Source organism: Tachypleus tridentatus, chromosome 13 (assembly GCF_004210375.1).
Source record: "Tachypleus tridentatus isolate NWPU-2018 chromosome 13, ASM421037v1, whole genome shotgun sequence".
In the NCBI taxonomy this organism is placed as follows: Eukaryota; Metazoa; Arthropoda; class Merostomata; order Xiphosura; family Limulidae; genus Tachypleus; species Tachypleus tridentatus.
Window position 1 is genome coordinate 241,796,250 of NC_134837.1, and position 18,797 is coordinate 241,815,046.

Genomic DNA, 18,797 nt, shown 5'->3' on the forward strand with positions numbered 1-18,797 from the left:
TATGTCAGTTTGTTTTCTTCCAGACAATCATATACAGCATTATTTGTGACATTCTAAAGGTAAACATGAAAATTAACCTGTCTTATGTTAACCACCATCTATATATTGCAGGTGTTATTTTGACAGGATAGATAAAATAAATTAGACTAACAGACACAAATAACCAGGGGTGGTTTTGTTTCAGTTAAAGTCTATAATATGATACGTATGTTCCTGCCCATTTTACTACAAGATATCTGCCAAATAGGAAAATATATCAACTGCATATGTCATAGAACGATATTAAATTTTCAAATGATATATATAATAGTCTTTGTCCCACCTACCGCTAATGATCACCTGGCATTTTAGGCTTCGTTCCATTGAAATTGCCTTAGGTAGTAACGGTTTCACAAACGATTCTTAGAACTGTATATGTATAATAAGTGGACTGAGCTTTCTTCTTTATTGTGAAACCTTGTCTTGCAAAGAAACCGAAAATCCAATAACTTTAAAGTGAAGAACAATCTTCCTTTTATAAATGTGACAAAGTTATTACTTTCTACTACCACAGTACTGACAAGTCCTACTTTTCTTATTTTTTCCATTATGAACCTTCTGATGTACTTGATGAAATACAGACTTCTTAGGCTCGTATTGTTTCCACTTAAAATATCCACTACAAAATTAATTGCAATAATCTTAACACACTTTGTGGTTTCTGTATTTACTCACAAACAGATAATAATAAAAAAAAATTGGTTAATACTTTAAGTGGTTATTTATGTTCAGAAGCTGCAAAATTAAATTTTCAGCTTTTCTTAATTTTTTCTTATTGGATTAACATAACATGAGTTAAGTTTCAGGAATAACAGCTTTTCAAGGTTTTGTCAAATTGCTAGTTTGTTTATTCTGACCTTATTTGAGACTTACTTGGATTTTGATTTGTTCTTTTGCTTCAAAATATGTTAATTTGTATAATTTGCAGTTATAAGATTATGTTTGTGAACATGCACAAGCCATTGACAAAATATATTAGTTTATTTGGATCATCCAACTAAATGGGTCATGTTTGGGGAAAAAACACTGTTATATAGAAATGGAAAAAGACTAAGATATTCAAAATAAGAATTGCCCTGGGTTCTATTTCCTTTCAGGTGAGATGAAAGAGAAATTGTTCTATGTTTTAGATATAATTATATGTAAGTTAATTATGTTATATAAGAACCTGAAAAGGAGAATATGTGTGAGTCTATATATGTAGCAACACGCCTACAGAAAAAAATTATCATAGATAAGTAAGAATATTCGTCTTATCAAATCTTATGCTGTTGTATCTTCTCCTTGAGACTCGGGTTATCTGTTCCTAACCCCTGCACACTATCGTGGCCTCTTACCAGAAGCGTCTAGACGGTTTAATGTCTATACGCCCAACTGCTGTCTGGCTGCGTCCATTGCTGCAATGAGAAGCACACGTATCACAGTTTGCTCGTGCCAGAGTGTTCCTTGCTTGTTAGTAGTTCCCCGAATCGATTGAAGAAATCATTGTGCAACGTGATTAAAGGCGTAGTTTTTGTTATAGTCTGTATAGAATAGCATGCCTGCTTTCTGTTCATTGAGTGAAAAAAACAAAAAGGTAGTACGGGCATAATAATAAAAACAATACTGTGATAATGTAAAGAGTAATACTGTATTTTATTCGAGTTTGGAAAAAGGTTACATTTAGTTGGTCGTCGTTCAATGGGTTTTAAATGAAAATCTATAGAAGAAGCGGTCAGAGAGTACTTGCGTTTGACCACTTTATAAGGCACTTCCGACTTTTTGTCTAGCTTTAATTTAATCCTTACACCCGGAAAGTTTTTGATAGCTCAGTTTTTGCTGATGGTGTCACGTGTTTACGTGAAATAATGAAGTTTGTGTCAGGATTTCCATATATTTCCAGTACACGTCGTTTTCTGCCACTTGTAAAGTATTCTGTTTATTAGGAATAAAAACAGTAGAAAATAAAGTCATGAGCACGTCAGCGAGGCCAGTGGTAGTTAATCATTTGGTGATGTCAGTTTTCATATGTATAAGTTACAAAAATTATATTCAGTATTTATGACTTCACCAAAGGTTGCGTAATACACAAGTACATCACACGTAACAATATAAAATATGGTTATGAAGAAACATGAAATATTTTTATCTAAAGCTGAAAATACGTAATCTATATCGTAGTGAACTTCAAATAGTTTGCGATCGAATTTTACAATTAAATTTCAAGAAAAGTACCGTGAAAGAATTAAAGGGATACCACAGTTTTATTTCCTAGAGTGAAATATACACGTGCACTTTCTACAAGACTTTTATAATGTTGAACTGTTAGCTGAAACAAATGCGTGTTGACGAATATTTGAAACGTACACATGCATGAGAAAGGGGTCTAAGAGAGAGTGATACTAGATTGATATAAAATTTAGTCAAAAGATCTAAGATACTAGAAAAATGAAAATCTATAATTTCATTCTCTGTAAGCAAATCTAAATATGTTACCACGCCCTATCAGTCTTCTGTAGATGTCATTAGGCAAAGATAAAAATGAATTAAAAAACAAACAACAACATTCAAGTCAAGCGCTTTCGGATAGTTGACTTTTCTTCTTCAGGAAACGTATAGTTAGCTATTCGGAAGCGCTTGAATGTTGGGTCTTTTTTTTCCTTTTCAAATTCATTACGCATTTTGTGTGCGATCCTGTGTATTAGCCCGGCACGGCCAGGTGGTTAGGACGCTTGATTGGTAATCCGAGGGTCGCGGGTTTGAATCCTCGTCGCATCAAACATGCTCGCCCTTTCAGCTGTGGGGGCGTTATAACATTACAGTCGATTACACTATTCATTGGTAAAAGAGTGGTCGAAGAATTGGTGGTGGGTGGTGATGACTATCTGCCTTTCCTGAAGTCTTTGTTAAATTAGGGACAATTAGCTGTGCGCGAAATTTTAAACAAATATTTGTGCTAACTCTTTTATCGGAAAAGCAGTGTTATAAGATATTGCTAAACAAGTTATAATGTCAAAACTAAGATCTGTACTAACCATCATCATATTTAAAAACGTTAAACCAACTGGAGGAATGGTGATCCTTTGTTGTTTTATAAGGTGATTAAATGCTAAACAGTTATCACACAGAGTGAAATTATCAATATCTTGTTGATAATTTGTCTATGCTACTTTTACTAAAGGAATAGGGAATAGGTTCAATTAATTCATCCTTACCATACCGTGCGTTTTCAGCACCACGAGTCGAAACAGCGTGAAATATATATTAAGACTGTTTATAACAAAAAGCAACAAACTCTATACAATTAATACATCATCGAATATAAATCCTCGAAAATTATATGAATCTACGAAGACAATGATCTGTGTACTGTTTTTGTTACCCTAAAATATACGGTTTACATATATTATCATATAAGTTGCAATTAGGGTAATGTACGATAAGAAACTGATAAATATCTTTTTCAAATCTTTAATATGAACCTTCCTGACCTGATCGGGTGGTTAAAGCACTTGACTTGCACTCTGAGTATCGTGAGTTTGATATCCGTCTCCGAACATGCTTGTTCTTTTAGCAGTGAAGGTGTTATAATATGATCTTTGATCCCACTGTTCGTTGTAAAACATTTGGCGATGAATGGTGTTGACTGGTTGTCTACCCCCTCACAGTTAGGAATGGCTAGTGTAAACAGCTTTCCAGTGCTTTGTGTGTTATTCGAAACAAGTCAAACATGAGTTAAATTTGTATAACTAGAAGCTTTCACAAACATGATTGATACTGACAAAATATTTTACGTTAGGTACAGTTTTAGTCAAAAATACTACTTGGAATTACTTTGAAATTTCGTTTGAACAAATAGTGGGCTGGGTTTTGTGCGACCTAGCGTGTAATATATTTAGCTAAGTATCGAAGGGTCTGGGGTTTGATAAATGATACCAGTGAACACATTTTGAATTCATTATAAAAGTGACATTCAACGTCGATATTTGATTCAAAAAGTTGGACAGAGTTCTGGTGCTTTTGGAAACGTATGCCCTTGACTGGCTGCATTCTTTCTGATAAGTAATTAAAAATTAGCTCGGATATAACTGAATCTTAGGGATCTATGTTTTTTACGCTTAGCACAAGTGCGCATAAGGTGCCGTTCATGTTGAACATTCATTGATGTCGAGAAATATGTATGTAAAACGGCTCGTTTGGGTTGAGAAAATATTTTACGTAGAAGAGCAAACAACGTTTCGAACTTCTTCGGTCATCTTCAGGTTCACAAAGAAAGAAAGAGGTAACTGACCGGAAGCTGACCACATGTTTGGAAGGGTTTGTGTAACTGGGTGTCGGAATGTAGAGGGCGGTGTTAAATGTTTGAATATATAATTTTATTTTATTATGTTTAATATAGGTTTAAAGGCGTTCCTTTATATTGGTTTATTTTGGGTTTAAATTGTATAAGTAAGGCTTCTTTAATTTTGCGTTTGTTTATGTTTGTTTCTTTATTTAGTATTTGAGTGTTTTCTATGGTTATGTTGTGTTTATTTGACTTGCAGTGTTCGAAAACGTGTGAAGGTGACTTTTTTATGTTTTTTGAATCTGGTTTCCATTCTTCTACATGTTTCTCCAATATAGAAGTCGTGGCAGTCATCACATTGTATTTTATAAATAATGTTGGTATGGTGTTTGTCAGTGTAGTTTTTACATAGTATAGACCTCAGTTTTGTGCCTGGTTTTTGAATAAATTTGGTATTAATTGGAATGTCATATTTTGTTACTAGTTTTTGCCAAATGTTGGTTATTTGTCTGCTGATGTCGGGAATATATGGTATGCAGCAGTATATGGTTTCGTGATTTTTTGATTCGTGAGATATATTTACTTTTGTTGGTTGATTTTGCTTTCTGTCTAGGTGTGTGCGTATAATGTTTTCTACGGTTTGTGGAGGAAATCTATTGATATTGATGAAGTATTGTTTTATTTTGTCTAATTCATCGTTAATTTTATCTGGTGAGCATAGTTTTATGGCTGTGTTTATTTGGTTTCTTAATATGTTGAGTTTTTGTTTTGTTTCATGTGCTAAGTCCCAAGAAATGTATATTCCAGTATGGGTGATTTTTCGGTGGATTTCTGTCTTGAATTGTGTATCGGTTCTTGTAATTTTGAGGTTAAGAAATGATATTTGATTGCTTTCTTCCTGTTCACATGTGAAGTTAATGTTGGGATGTATAGAGTTAATGTGATTGAAAAAATTAAGTATGTGTTCTGTAGATCTGAATCCCGCAACCATGTCATCTTCATATCTGTACCAGTATAGTGGTGGATGTAATGCTGTGTTAATTGCTTGTGTTTCAACTTGTGTCATAAAAATATTGGCTAGAAGTGGTGATACTGGATTGCTCATGCTTAGGCCATTTGTTTGTATATAGTTGTGGTTGTTGAACATGAAGTTTGTCTTTATCGTGGTGAATTCTATGAGGGTTGCTAATTGGTTGCTGGGAATGTCTATAGTTGGGTTAGGATCTCGGATATAGAGTTCTAAGGCTATCTTGCAGGCTTCAGTGGTTGGAACTTCTGTAAAGAGGGATATTACATCGAAGTTGGCCATTAAGGCTTTATGATTAAGTTGATTTAGATTAGACTTGAAATTAAAAGAGTCTTTGATGAATGAGCTGGCTGATGTTACATATTTGGAGAATGCCCATGCTTTGTATTTACCAAGATTGTAATTAAACGATTCATATGTGGACATTATTGGTCGTAATGGACAATCTGGTTTATGAGGTTTGGGGATGCCGTATATTTGCAAATCCAACAAAAACACACGAGACGCAACTAAACAAATTACTACTAAAAATGAAAAAAGCCAACACAATTTCACAAACACTTTATTCCTACTTACGTAAAACCGACTCACGCACACCACAAACATTTGAGGGTTATAAGTCCGTAGGATTATCGTTGTCCCACCAGGAATGTGTATACAAAGAGTTATTATACGAGATTTGTTTATTAAAATTGTTCGTTATTTAATCGTTTTGGATGGCTTAAATTCACAAATCACTCGAAATTCCAAAGGTTTTATGAACTTTAAATTCTTATATATAATATAAGAATAGTTTTCTTATTAAAACTTAATTCCATGGGAAATTGTTTTAAGTTTAAGAATACAGTTGTTTAACTATTGTTTTAATTATTTCAATAAAGAATGAAATTCTTTAGTTTGCGGAAAATACAGTCAATCATTTTTAGGTTGAGAAGTACAATATACCGAAGGGATCACATGAAAAATCAGTTTACAAGGCAGTTCTATACATAATTGATTAAAATCGATTCTTGTAAAACATTAAAAATGAATTATTGTTCTAATTTTTACTATATTCAGTAGAAATAGGAACCTTCTTTGGCCGGAGGTAGTTAAATACCTAATGTGCACGAATTTAACATAATCCTATTTACAGTAAATTATAAACTACACTATGTTTAAAAATATATATATAAATATTATTTGTTAAACTGTTTCTGTACTACATCAGCTGAAAATGAAGAAGAAGAAAAACATGGGAACTGGTAGTTGTTTTCATTATGGTTGACCAAACACTTAATCTTCTTTTATAGAATTGACATCTTCCATCATAACTACGAACTTCTAGTTTGGAGCCATTATATTTTCCGTATTAGACATAACTGTCAAGTTAAACATTGGGTTTACTATAGCTGTCTCCTCGCCTTACCGAAAAGAATACTGTCTATTAGAGTGATAAGAAGATTATATATAGAGACTAGCTGATTCAAGTTTTCTTCAAGAACTATGTGATATTGGAGTGAAAAACAACAAACCTTACATACTTCAAATCAATATCCATAAGTCAAACATACAAATCTGGTAAGTGGAATAAGTAAAAATAGAAAGAAGCTCAAAATTCATAGGTGATAAATAAAAAAAAAAAAAGATGGCTCACACCTGCAGGAGGGTTGACCTCAAATGGTAATTTGCACTGGCTGATTTACTTCTTACGTATAATCTGGTAATCTCTGTGGTGACAGAAAAATGTTGACTTCTAGAGTGAATAAACTGTTAATATTTAAAGTTTATAGAGTTGAAAATTGGAATCTGACGGACACCATAAAGCAATGAGTGATTGTTGTTGAAAAATGAATTTAATAACATAGTGGTTTGAAAAAGTCAAGAAATTTAATCCAAAAAAATGTAAATAATACCATGCGGAGATCTTGATATGCTTGGAAGATAAATAAGTTTATTTTGCCAAAGACGTGAAATATTAGAACCATGTGAAAGAATAGTTGAATGGAAGCTTTACGATGACAGTGATAAACAAATAAAGAATAAGAAAATAGAGTTTTAGGCGGAAACTAGGACAGAATATCAAACGTTTAGCATAAAATGGTATGAAGATATATAAGCCAAGAAACGAATTTTATTTTAAATATGAATTGAAGCTGAAAGAATGAAAAAAATTGTTCTATTCTTTAATACCTCGGCTATACTGACGTGTGTATTCACAGTGTTTGGGCAAAAACTATGGTTTAGAAATGTTACAATACGGGACTAGAGTTTTATTCGGTAATATCTATATTCAAAAATCGTGAAAGACAAAATTATTTATTGCCAACAGTTGTTCAAAGTGATGATATTCATATAATCGAAACTTTAAAACTCACGTGTAAGAAAATGTCGTAGATGTCTTTTTTGAAGGAACGAAAGAAAGACAGACAATACAAGGAGCTGGTGAAGAGTTAATAATTGCAGTATATTTATATTATCCAGAAAAGGCTGCTGAAACTTCATATATATTTATAGTACTAAAAATTGATCAATAGCCACTCGATTCGTAAAAGTTAGAAAAATGTGGCTGAAGCGATCTGGTCCGGCATGGCCAGGTGGTTAAGGCACTCGACTCGTAATCCAAGGGTCGTAGGTTCGAATCCCTGTCACACGAAATATGCTCGCTCTTTCAGTCGTGGAGGCGTTATAATGTTACAGTCAATCCCCACTATTCCTTGGTAAAAGAGTTGGCGGTGGGTGGTGATGACTAACTGCCTTTCCTCTGGTCTTAAGCTGCTAAATTAAGGAAGGCTAGTGCAGATAGCCCTCATGTAGCTTTGCGCGAAATTCAAACCAAACCAAACTGACGCGATCTAGTGGTTAGCCAGACTATGGAGCTATGGATTGAGCTCGCAAAGCACTACTGAACATACTTTTTACTTTCGTTCGTAAGCGCGTTATAAAAGTGAAAGTCAGTCTTGCTACCCATGAATGCTACTGATTTGTTCCCCCTTTTTCGTCAGCACTTCGAAACTTGCGACGACTATGTTGACCTGGTCTTGTAGCATATGTCTCGTAAGATGGATTTCAGGTTTGAAAATATCCAATAACAAATTCGGTTAAATACTTGCGTTAACATTAGCATGCACCGAAGGAGGTAAAACTAAGGTTTTATTTTGTTTTTGCTTTATTACCATGCTTGAAAACATAATCTTATTTAGGTATAAGGATGAAAAAAACGCTGCCTTTTTTATTAGGTCAAATTTCGAACTAGTAGTGTGGAAACAACGAATCGTGAAGAAATGTCTGTAAAGCAAATTTCTAAATGATTTTTATTTTTATTGAAAAAACTGAATAGTTTTATTGTACAATGTGTCTAATAAACAGTTTCGGACAGGAAGTATCAGCATTTTACTTTAATAATGCCCCCCGCTAGTACAGCGGTATGTCTCCGGATTTACAACGCTAAAATCAGGGGTTCGATTCCCCTCGGTGGGCTGCGCAGATAGCCCTTTGTGGCTTTGCTATAAGAAAAACACCCAAACACCCATACTTTAATAATGACGTTTTAAAATTTGTGTTTATAACGTATAAATAGTGTTTTTACGTCAGTAAAACTGTGTCCAGCATTTTCTTTGCATGAATATCAACTTTCGGAACCCAGAACGATAATTCGATATCGTGTATTATTTTGAAAGATGTTGTAACATGTAACCCATTTTTCAAACAATATGATGTTGGAAAGAACCGACATTGTTATAATGTTATACTGAGGGCAGGACAAACTTAGATAATTTATTTTACTAATAGAAGTTTTATATCAGAGGTGGAGTTCATTTTAATTACTTAGGTTGGCCAGTTTGTTCAAACGTGTCACCTGTTTTACGTTGGTTTCTTAGCTTAAGTATATCGTTTCATTAAATAGATCAAATAATATGAAACGAATATGTTCATTTAATTCGTCTAGTTCATATTTAGTAATCTCACCACGGTCTGTATTACCTATTATCTCTGATGGTGCTAATGTGAATTGAGACTGCGTGTGTTAATTGAAAGTGGTATTTATATGGATTCCAAATCCAGTCATATTCCATTGTTCTTATCTTGGAACTATGAGTTGTTACAAATAAAAACCTTTCTATGGGGCCTAACTCCAATCTCATGAGATTTTTATTCTATCACTTCGATACTGCATTCAAAAGTTTCTCAACAAAACATTACTCCTAGCTTCTTTAATTTTCTTAAAGTAATTTTTTCATATTAGTTAAATTTTTCTTGGTCTAAAAACGTAAAAGTTTTCACACACACATGTATATTGGTTTGTTTTCAATAACGTGCAAAGCTACTCGAGGGCTATTTGTGCTAGCTGTCCCTATTTTAGCAGTGTAAGACTAGAGGGAAGACAGCTAGAAAGGCGTTCGACTCGTAATCTGAGGGTCGCGGTTCCGAATCCACGTCACACCAAACATGCTCGCTCTTTTAGCCGTGGGAGCGTTATAATGTGATGGTCAGTCCCATTATTCGGTAGTAAAAGAGTAGCCCAAGAGTTGGCAGTGGGTGGTGATGATTAACTAGCTGTCTTTTCTCTAGTCTTACACTGCTAAATTGGGGACGGATAGCGCAGATAGCCCTCGTGTAGCTTTGCGCTAAATTCAAACCAAACCAAACTAGAAGCTTGAGCAAGTTTCGTGGATCGCTACAGATTTACAAGTTTTCTAATATTTTACCCAAGATAATAGGTCTAAAAATTTTATACAGTAGAAAACTATTAAATAAAATTAAATGATACGTGAATATAATAGGATATCATTATAAACTCCAAGTTTCATCCATGTCATACTAAGAAAAGTAACTATAAATTATGTTTTAACATGAAACTTTTGGTTCAAGATACTGAGCGAGAACATAAAGTGAGACTGACCATCTGATAACATAAGAATATTAGTTTATAAGTTTGAATATTATAAATTTGATTTTGTTTCATCATTGTAACTTATTAAAGGGAGTTTATAGCTTAGATGAAATTATTAGTCTCAGAAAGATAAACATTTAGTCTAGCATCGAACAGGTAAAGAAGAAATATTGTTTTACTTTCATTTTAATGAGTAATAGATTCAACCAAAATAGTATCTGGTTTGTCAACTTTTGTACGATAAGTGAATTACTGTATGCTGACTGAAGAAAATCAGACAGAGTGCAATAAATATAACCAAGCTTGCTGCGAAGTGTGTTTATTTCAGCTTAGTTGTATACAATTCTGAAGTTGTTTTAAAAATCAAAACATCAACATTCGATGAAAATTTAACACATAAAATATAGGTTTTATTTAGCTGTGTACAAAATCATTACTGGTGGGCCTGGTTTGAATCCGTGCGATACCACAAAATATTTGTGCCACTTTAAAGCGATAAGTACGTGATCAGTGCTTCAAAATTTGGGAATAGCAGTAGATTGTCTTTGTAGGTTTGCCATTAATACAAGAAAGAAATGGTACGTTATTAAGTGTTAATGATTTATTTGTAACAGTAGAACTTTGTGCCACGTGTTGTAGTGGTATGCAAATATATTTTCATATATATGTATAAATATGTTACAAGGTAATAATGAAATTACGTTTAAAGACACACACACACACAAAACGCTTGTCATGCTTGTTTATTCCTTGAAGTTCAGAATGACAAGCTATGAGCTTACTGGTAGCCATAGAAACCACCGTAAACACTCCTGGCAGCTGTTAGGTTAAGCAATTCTTCGACACAAACTCTGGGTGAGTAATGCCGTGAAATGAAGCTGCATTCTTCACGAGGGCTATGAAGACGCGAGTCTGTCAAGACTTTGAGTATGCTTGACCACATTTACTTCACTTTATTACCATAACATACACAATATTTCTTTCTCGGAGAGCTTTCAATATCTCCAGTTATGGCCCTTGAAACGAACATTATTCACCAAAACGAGTTTTATGGTTGCTTTAGTATAGTAGTCTCATGAGTGACATAATGTTACTATAGATATGCCCTACAGAATGACATTATCCAGTTTTCATGGTAGTAAAAGACAGGACGATTCTCTTCGATCCCTCCTGATCGTCGAGCAAACGTTCCATGGCAAATGATGTAAAGAACATTTTTATATTGATTCCGTAAGGTAGTAATATAGGCTTACTTTTTTGGTATCTTGGTAATAAATAACACAGACACATGCACTTCAAAAACCCTAACCAGTTGTACGATAGCTTTAAGTAGGCCTCTGGGTAAAATAAGAAAGGAACGTACTTATATTTAATATTTATGTTATTATTTTCTCATCACATCAGAAAACAACCGCCACTGTCTTTCGTATCTAAACCAGGTAGAGCAATCACTTTTGTATATGCTGCAGTTTCTGAACTAGTAACTTGAAATCTTGTACATGTTGAGACAATTACCTGCAAGCGCTTATCATATCTAGTCCTTTACTTGTTTGTTCTTTGTTTAATGTGTTTAATACTAAGAAAAAAAATTTGTATGTTCTAGCGAACTCGTTAAACTATGCATGTATCTGTCTGATGACATATGGGTGTTTAACTTTCTCCTTGAATTTATTCTTGTGGTATCATCAGAAGCCTGAACACAATATGGCCTCGGCATAACATTAATAACACAATAAAGACTTACCACTTCTATTTATTGCAAACTTAGATTAAAGTTCTATTGTCTAGATGCATAATTGGCTCCTTGTTTATGCGTTCATTGTTTTGTATCTGTGTAGTTGTGCTGCTGCTGATGTGTTCAGTACGGTACGTTCATTGTTGTCTGCGTGGGCTTTGTTGAAAGTGGTGCGTTCATTGTTGTCTATATAGTCGTTTTGAATGTGGTATCTTCGTTGTTATCTTGAAAGTGTTGCGTTCATTGTTGTCTGTGTAGTGCTTGTTCAGTATGATGCGTTCATTGCTGTCTGCGTAGTCTTTGTTGAATATGGTACGTTCATTGTGTGTGTAGTCGTGTTGAATGTGGTACGTTAATTGGTGTGTGCATGTATATAGTCCTGTCGACTAACGATGGTGTTCTTTGTATTTTGTGTCTAGGCGGGTTATATATACACGGTGTGGTCATTGATTTCTGTAATTGTGGTTGGGTTGTAGATTATACGCTTTGTACTCTTTGCTTATGCTGTCTACTCGTGTGTCAGTGATAATTTTATAGATAATCACATCAGGTGTAGTTTATTCAGGTTTGTGTTTCTGTGCATTCAAGATGTGGACAGTATGTGTCAGTGTTTTTATGTATGTGTAGTCAGGCCGTGAATTATGTGCTTGTGTTTTCCCTGTTTCCTTAACTATAATACGAATGAAAGCAGATAAAGCACATTATTTTGAGCATTAATATATCTTGTTTTTCAAGTCGGCCGATTAGCAGACTCAAAACAGTTTTGAGGAAAAAATCGAAGACATAAATCAGGACCTTAATCGCGTAAAACACGCAAGCAGAGGATAGCAATTGATGCATACAAGTATATAATGCTCCGTCTTCTCTAGTGGCTCAGCAGAAGATCTATAGGTTTACAACGCGAAAAATCGGGCTTCGATACCAGCAGTGGGCAAAGCACAGATAGCAGTTTTTCGTTTAACAACGACTGAAAACTACTTATTGATAGAAAGCATTTTTGTTTCAATAAACTAGTTTAGTTGTCTCCATAGAAGTTGTATTATTTCTGTTTTCAAAAGTTATTTTTGTTTCGTCAGATTCAAAATGATATACGATTATTTTGTGTGTGTGCGGAGATCCGTATGCATGGAAAGATTATACATTGGATGGTTTAAGGCTATCAGTTTATGACTTTTTATAAATAGCAATGTTGCCATAAAAAAGTAGTCAAACCAGATTTCTTTAATCAACGTTTTCAAAGAAACGTAATTCTTGGTGTAAGTCAACTTATAAAACCGTTTTCATTTTTGTTGAAACAGTTAAGAGGAACACAATTCCGAGTGTAGTTTAGTGTGCCGGACAGTAGATCGGAAGACTCAAGGTTGAAATCTCTGATATATCGCTGTACAGACTCCGTACTTTTAGTTGTGTGTAATTTATAAAGGTGAAAATCAATCCCATTATTCTGTTAAGATTTTCTGGATAGGCGGCGGATGCGGCTGTTAATAATTGCCTTCCCTCTGAAACACAGCCTTAAGTTTGGGTCGGTAATGCTTGAATCTTGTGGTCTCTTATTTATTTGTCTATCACGTGTGTTGCCTGTAGTATCACTCGGGTTGAAAATACGAAGTACCTTAAAGTGAATAAAATGGTGACTAAAACCTATTTCTTTTAACATCTTTAAAGAAGTGTATTTTTAACGTAATAAAGCAGTTGTTAAAAATTACTTTTCATAAAAAAAATGTAACTCTTAAGCAGGATAAAGCGATACGGTAAATACAAAGCGGTACTCAGTCTCCGATTCCCCTAAGTTTTCAGTCAATTGGCAATTTTTGTTAAATAATAGTCGTTTGGCTTACACTGATCGGAACGAAAGACTGACTGCTGATATGGGCTTTGGGGGCGTCGTTCGAACGTATGTCCCTCTCAAGGCTTTATTACTCGGTAATGATTTGTTTTGTGCTATCTGAGCACAATTATGACATCCTTTAACGAACCTTAATAAAATCCAAGAGTGGAGTAGTTATACGACTTCTCAGTTTTCCTTTATGATGTTAGATTTTCGTTTATGTGAGTTATTAACGAACAAATTCCGAGTCAGTTATTGTGATTCGCTTATCTAATGAACTGGGATAAGAAAATGTAACTCAATATAGAACAAAGACATAGACAACGGTACAGTACTCTATTGGATTTTGGCGTAGTTTTCGTGAAACAATCTAAAAACAAGAAAGGTACAGAAGTGAAGCCAGGATCGATTTAAGTAGCTGTGGTCGTCTTGTAACACGCCTCACCACTGACCACTCAACTCGTGCGTTTCTTTCACTTATACACCGTGTTTTCGGTATATTCTTCAATAGAAATAAATCTATAGAGGAGATCAATTCAACACTAGTTCTTAACGCTTTGATACTCACACAAAAAATTACTAGAGGTCGCTCAGAATATACAGTAATGCGGATATTCATATTCAGCCATATTGAACAGTACTTCAGGGATTTTGATTCGTTCGCTATTTATTTAAAAACAAAGAGAGCGTATTATAAACAAATAGTATATAAATAATCATTAAATGTATCAGGAATGTTCTAACTTTATAAACACACGAAGACTTTCAAGAATATTTAATGCTGCAAGTAAAGTAGTAATAAATTAAAATAGTATCCAGGTTATTTTATTTAAAATGTGAATATTTCAAAGGAAATACTTGTATTGTAGACACGATACGCTGTTGTAAGTGAAAGTTAACAGATGTATTACTAACGAAGATATTTCACAGGACGCAGAGACTATTTTAATAGGCTCGGCATGGCTAGGTGAGTAGAATGCTTAGCTCGTGATCCGAGGGTCGCGAGTTCGAATCCCTATCACGCCCAATATGCTCGCCCTTTCAGCCATTGGAGCTTTAAAGATGACGGTCAGTCCCATTATTCGTTGGTTTGTTTTGTTTGTTTTGTTTTGGAATTTCGCACAAAGCTACTCAAGGGCTATCTGTACTAGCCGTCCCTAATTTAGCAGTGTAAGACTAGAGGGAAGGCAGCTAGTCATCACCACCCACCGCCAACTCTTGGGCTACTCTTTTACCAACGAATAATTGATAATCGTCACATTATAACGCCCCCACGGCTGGGAGGGCGAGCATGTTTAGCGCGAACCCGCGACCCTCGGATTACGAGTCGCACGCCTTACGCGCTTGGCCATGCCAGGCCTTATTCGTTGGTAAAAGATTAGCTCAAGAGTTGATGATGGGTGGTATTGACATGCTGTCGTCCCTCTAGTCTTACACTGCTGAATTAGGGACGGCTAGCGCAGATAGCCCTCGAGTAGCTTTGTGCGACATTCAAAAACAAACAGGCTATTCTAATTTTCTACGTGAATAGTAAAGATACGTCGCACAGGACCATAAAAGTTGAAGAAAAGTCTGTTATTATTATACAGTAATGGTGTACGGCTGGCAGCTATAGCTAACTACAAAAAGGCGCTCCGCTTTTGTGGGCGTGTTATATAAAGTTGGCAATCCACTATTCGGTGACACAGAAGTAGCTCAAGGATTGCCGGTGTTTTCTGTTTTGTAGCTGTCTTTCCTTTAGTTTGTTAGTTCAAAGTTACAGACAAAAGAAAAAACACAACAATGATATAATCAGAAAAACTGTACGAATAAAAGCTTGTTGCTAAGCGAATAACAATATTTCCAACAAGACGTAAATAATGTAAGTAGAACTGTAATATTGCTAAGGAATCTTGTTACACAAATAACAAATATTTCAAAGAAAATGGTAACAGTATAATCAGAAAAAACTGTATGAATAAAAGGTTGTTGCTAAGTGAATAACAATGTTTTCAACAAGACGTAAATGATGCAAGAAACCGATAACGTAAAGGAGAATAATAATTATACATTTGATAAAAATCGTACCATAAAAAATAGCAATTACAATGATAACAAGAACTTTTCAAAGAGGATACTATTAAGTTGAAAAATTAGATTGCAAAAAATAAACTGATAATTGCACAAGTGTAATTGGAAAAAATGAAAAGTAAGATGTTAATGAGATAAATAAATAGAAGTGTTTGAAAATTAGTGAAATCAATACATTGAATGGGATAACCCATTTCTGTAAGATTTGGAATATGACCAACTCGCTATATTAAACCAAAATAGAATCAGAAATTGGTTAAGACGTTATTGAGCTAGTTTAGTCTAAAATACCTTAAATACTATCTAGTAACAACAGGATAATTCTATCTACTATGCTTGACTATATTCAACTGACAATTTTTATTTTGGCTACGTAAATGTTGTTTCATTAATTGATGCAACATTTCTAGAGTGTGTACGTGTGTGGCATGTGGCCGTTGTCTTCTAATTCCTACCACTGTTTGCCTATATGTGTGTGTTTTCTTATAGCAAAGCAACATCGGGTTATCTGCTGAGCTCACCGAGAGGAATCGTACCTCTGATTTTGGCTTTGTAAATCCGTAGACTTACCGCTGTTCTAGCGGGAGGGACCACCGTTTGCACTAAGGGAAAATGGTAGTTTCTTTGAAAATTTGTACTTGAAACTACACAGCACTAAAACTGAACATAACAACAAATGCTTCTTCTAATTAATCTGAACGTTAAGTATCGTGAACAATATTTAAAGCGTACAATGCTCGAAAATCCCAACAATTTCCATTGTTTTTTTCGGAATTTGCACTCAAAGCTACACAAAAAGCTATTTGCCTATGTTATGTTCTTTCCTAAGTTTGAACTGATAGATTACAGGGAAAACAGCTAGTCAATAGCATTCATCTCTATTCATGAAGAAATAGGATTCGCACACGCCATTAACACAATGTTCTAAATGTTTTGTTATTACCATACTGAATATGGCAAAAATAGTTATCCGGATTGAAAAATTACTTTCAAATTTGTCGCAGTACTTGTGATGTCAGCGTTGTGCTTATCATTCCAAAAAGGAAAAGTGCAGTGCTTCAAATGGAAAAGTTTCAAACCTCATGCACACAGGAATGACGCCGACCTATTGTTCCTTTATGATTTCGCAAACGTATTTTTTTATGCCTGTTCCTCGTTCCTTTTCATTTATTGAATCATCAGTGTGCTGGGGTTCTCACTTTGGACAGGAAGTGATTAAATTATATCCCCGTTTCTTATTTTAATGTAAAGGTTGTGAAATTACATCTCGATAACTTTGACGGAAAATTACTGTAAGTGTACACTTTGTACAAAGATTGTACAGAAGCAGGTCTACCAGTGGCACAACGGTAAATGTACGGACTTGCAACTTTAAACACAGTGGTTCGATTCCCCGCGATGGACAGAGTGTAGGTAGCTCATTGTATAACTTTGTAAGACGAAACAAGTACTGCCGAAGCAGACGTGATGAAGTGAGTAGCATACAATAACTTTTGTATTGTTTTTCGTTACGAGTTAGGGTAATGTCTTTTAGCTGTAATGTGGTCATTTTTGTCATCTCTAAGCAAATGTTTCAGAGCAACGATTAACTTATGGGATTTAAAAATATAAATATGTCATATTTCTTTCAAATCTGATCGACTTTGAAAGGTTGAACTTCCTTCTTCAGGGATTAACTGAAAAATGAACAGACTGTGCAAAGTAAACCTCTCTATCATCAGTCATTACATGGGAAACAGTGATTTCACTACGAGGATATAATTCAGTGGTTTCTGATAGTAGAATATTGGAAGAGTTGTGATTTTTCTTAAGGAAGTAGTCATAAAAAATACCAAACAAAAGAGAAATATATTGTAAGAGTTTTCTGGCAATACAAATTAACTGTGTCGGATGAAAGTGAAATTTATAATAGGATAAATAAAGAAGTTAATGAGGGTTAGAAACAGATAGTTAGCTTAGAACTAAAAATTGTAAATGAAGATTTAAAAATACAGAGGGAGAAATCCCTTAGCAATGACTGGCAGGTTTGACTTCCCAGATTCACTCAAAACACGTTTTGAAAATACGAGCTTAAAATACAAGTAGCTGTTGTTAGAAATTACACTATATACTTTACGTTGTCCTTGTAAATTTTGCCACAATAACTTATGGGTAAAGTAACGTCTCTCTAGTTATTGTGGTAAAAATTGTGAAATAACAGTTTATTACAAAATCAAGAAATTACGAGAAAGTAGTTTCTTCATATTGAGATACCACTGCTTTACACAATACGAATAGATGTGATGAAGTAACATTGAAAGTTACTGGCTTGGTTTTGTTATTTGTGTTTGAATAAATATTGATTCCGATTGTTCTTCTGACTTTTGTAAGTAAAGGCTATTATGGAGTAGTTATTAACTTAAAATATGGTTTATTTTCATAAAACACATGAAGAAATTAAAAGAATATTTTTTTTTCTTAAAGAACATAGCGATCAATAAATATTTATTAAAAAGTAAATCGTGAGATTTTGCCTAAAAGTTGTTTATGATAACAATCTGAAAATATAAACAGCAAATCAATCTTTCTTTCTGGCGTTATCTAACATTATCATACTTTTACTGTTTGTTTGTTTTTTAAATAAAAGAACATTTACATCGTATATGAGGGTATTTATAAATGCATATGAATATGTAAAACATTTGGTAAAAATATGATAGTAAGTGGGCCGAGTGAGACCTAACTTTTTTACTATTGGACTGGAATGCGGATCAGAAGGTCCAAGGTTAGCGAAACGATATCTCTGAACACGTTATAAATATAACAGTCAATCTCGATGTTCAGTTCAATATTTCTTTGTTAAAATCACCAATGCCAATGACAACGAATGTGGGAACGAACATGAACACAGAAAATAGTGTTTTTTTTGTCTTTTCAGCATTTTGAATTCATTCTAAGTGGCAATAAAACTGATGTTACAAA

General features: G+C 34.2%; 2 long non-coding RNA genes across 20 annotated transcripts in view; one reads left to right on the top strand and one right to left on the bottom strand.

The window, feature by feature from the left end:
- The window catches only part of LOC143236702 (uncharacterized), a 326,353-nt gene that overhangs the window by 74,208 nt on the left and 233,348 nt on the right, over nt 1-18,797 (top strand). For 2 of the 19 annotated variants that reach the window (XR_013019686.1, XR_013019685.1), the window contains exon 1: nt 16,639-17,308. The exons of 8 other annotated variants lie outside the window; for them this stretch is intronic. This is a non-coding gene — a long non-coding RNA (uncharacterized LOC143236702). Of the gene's footprint in view, nt 1-16,607; nt 17,309-18,797 lie in introns of those variants that run through there. 9 more of the 19 variants (XR_013019689.1, XR_013019690.1, XR_013019684.1 and 6 more) reach the window with 7 other exon arrangements.
- Nucleotides 1-18,797, bottom strand: part of LOC143236707 (uncharacterized) — a 74,973-nt gene that overhangs the window by 51,340 nt on the left and 4,836 nt on the right. The gene's annotated exons all lie outside the window — the stretch shown is intronic.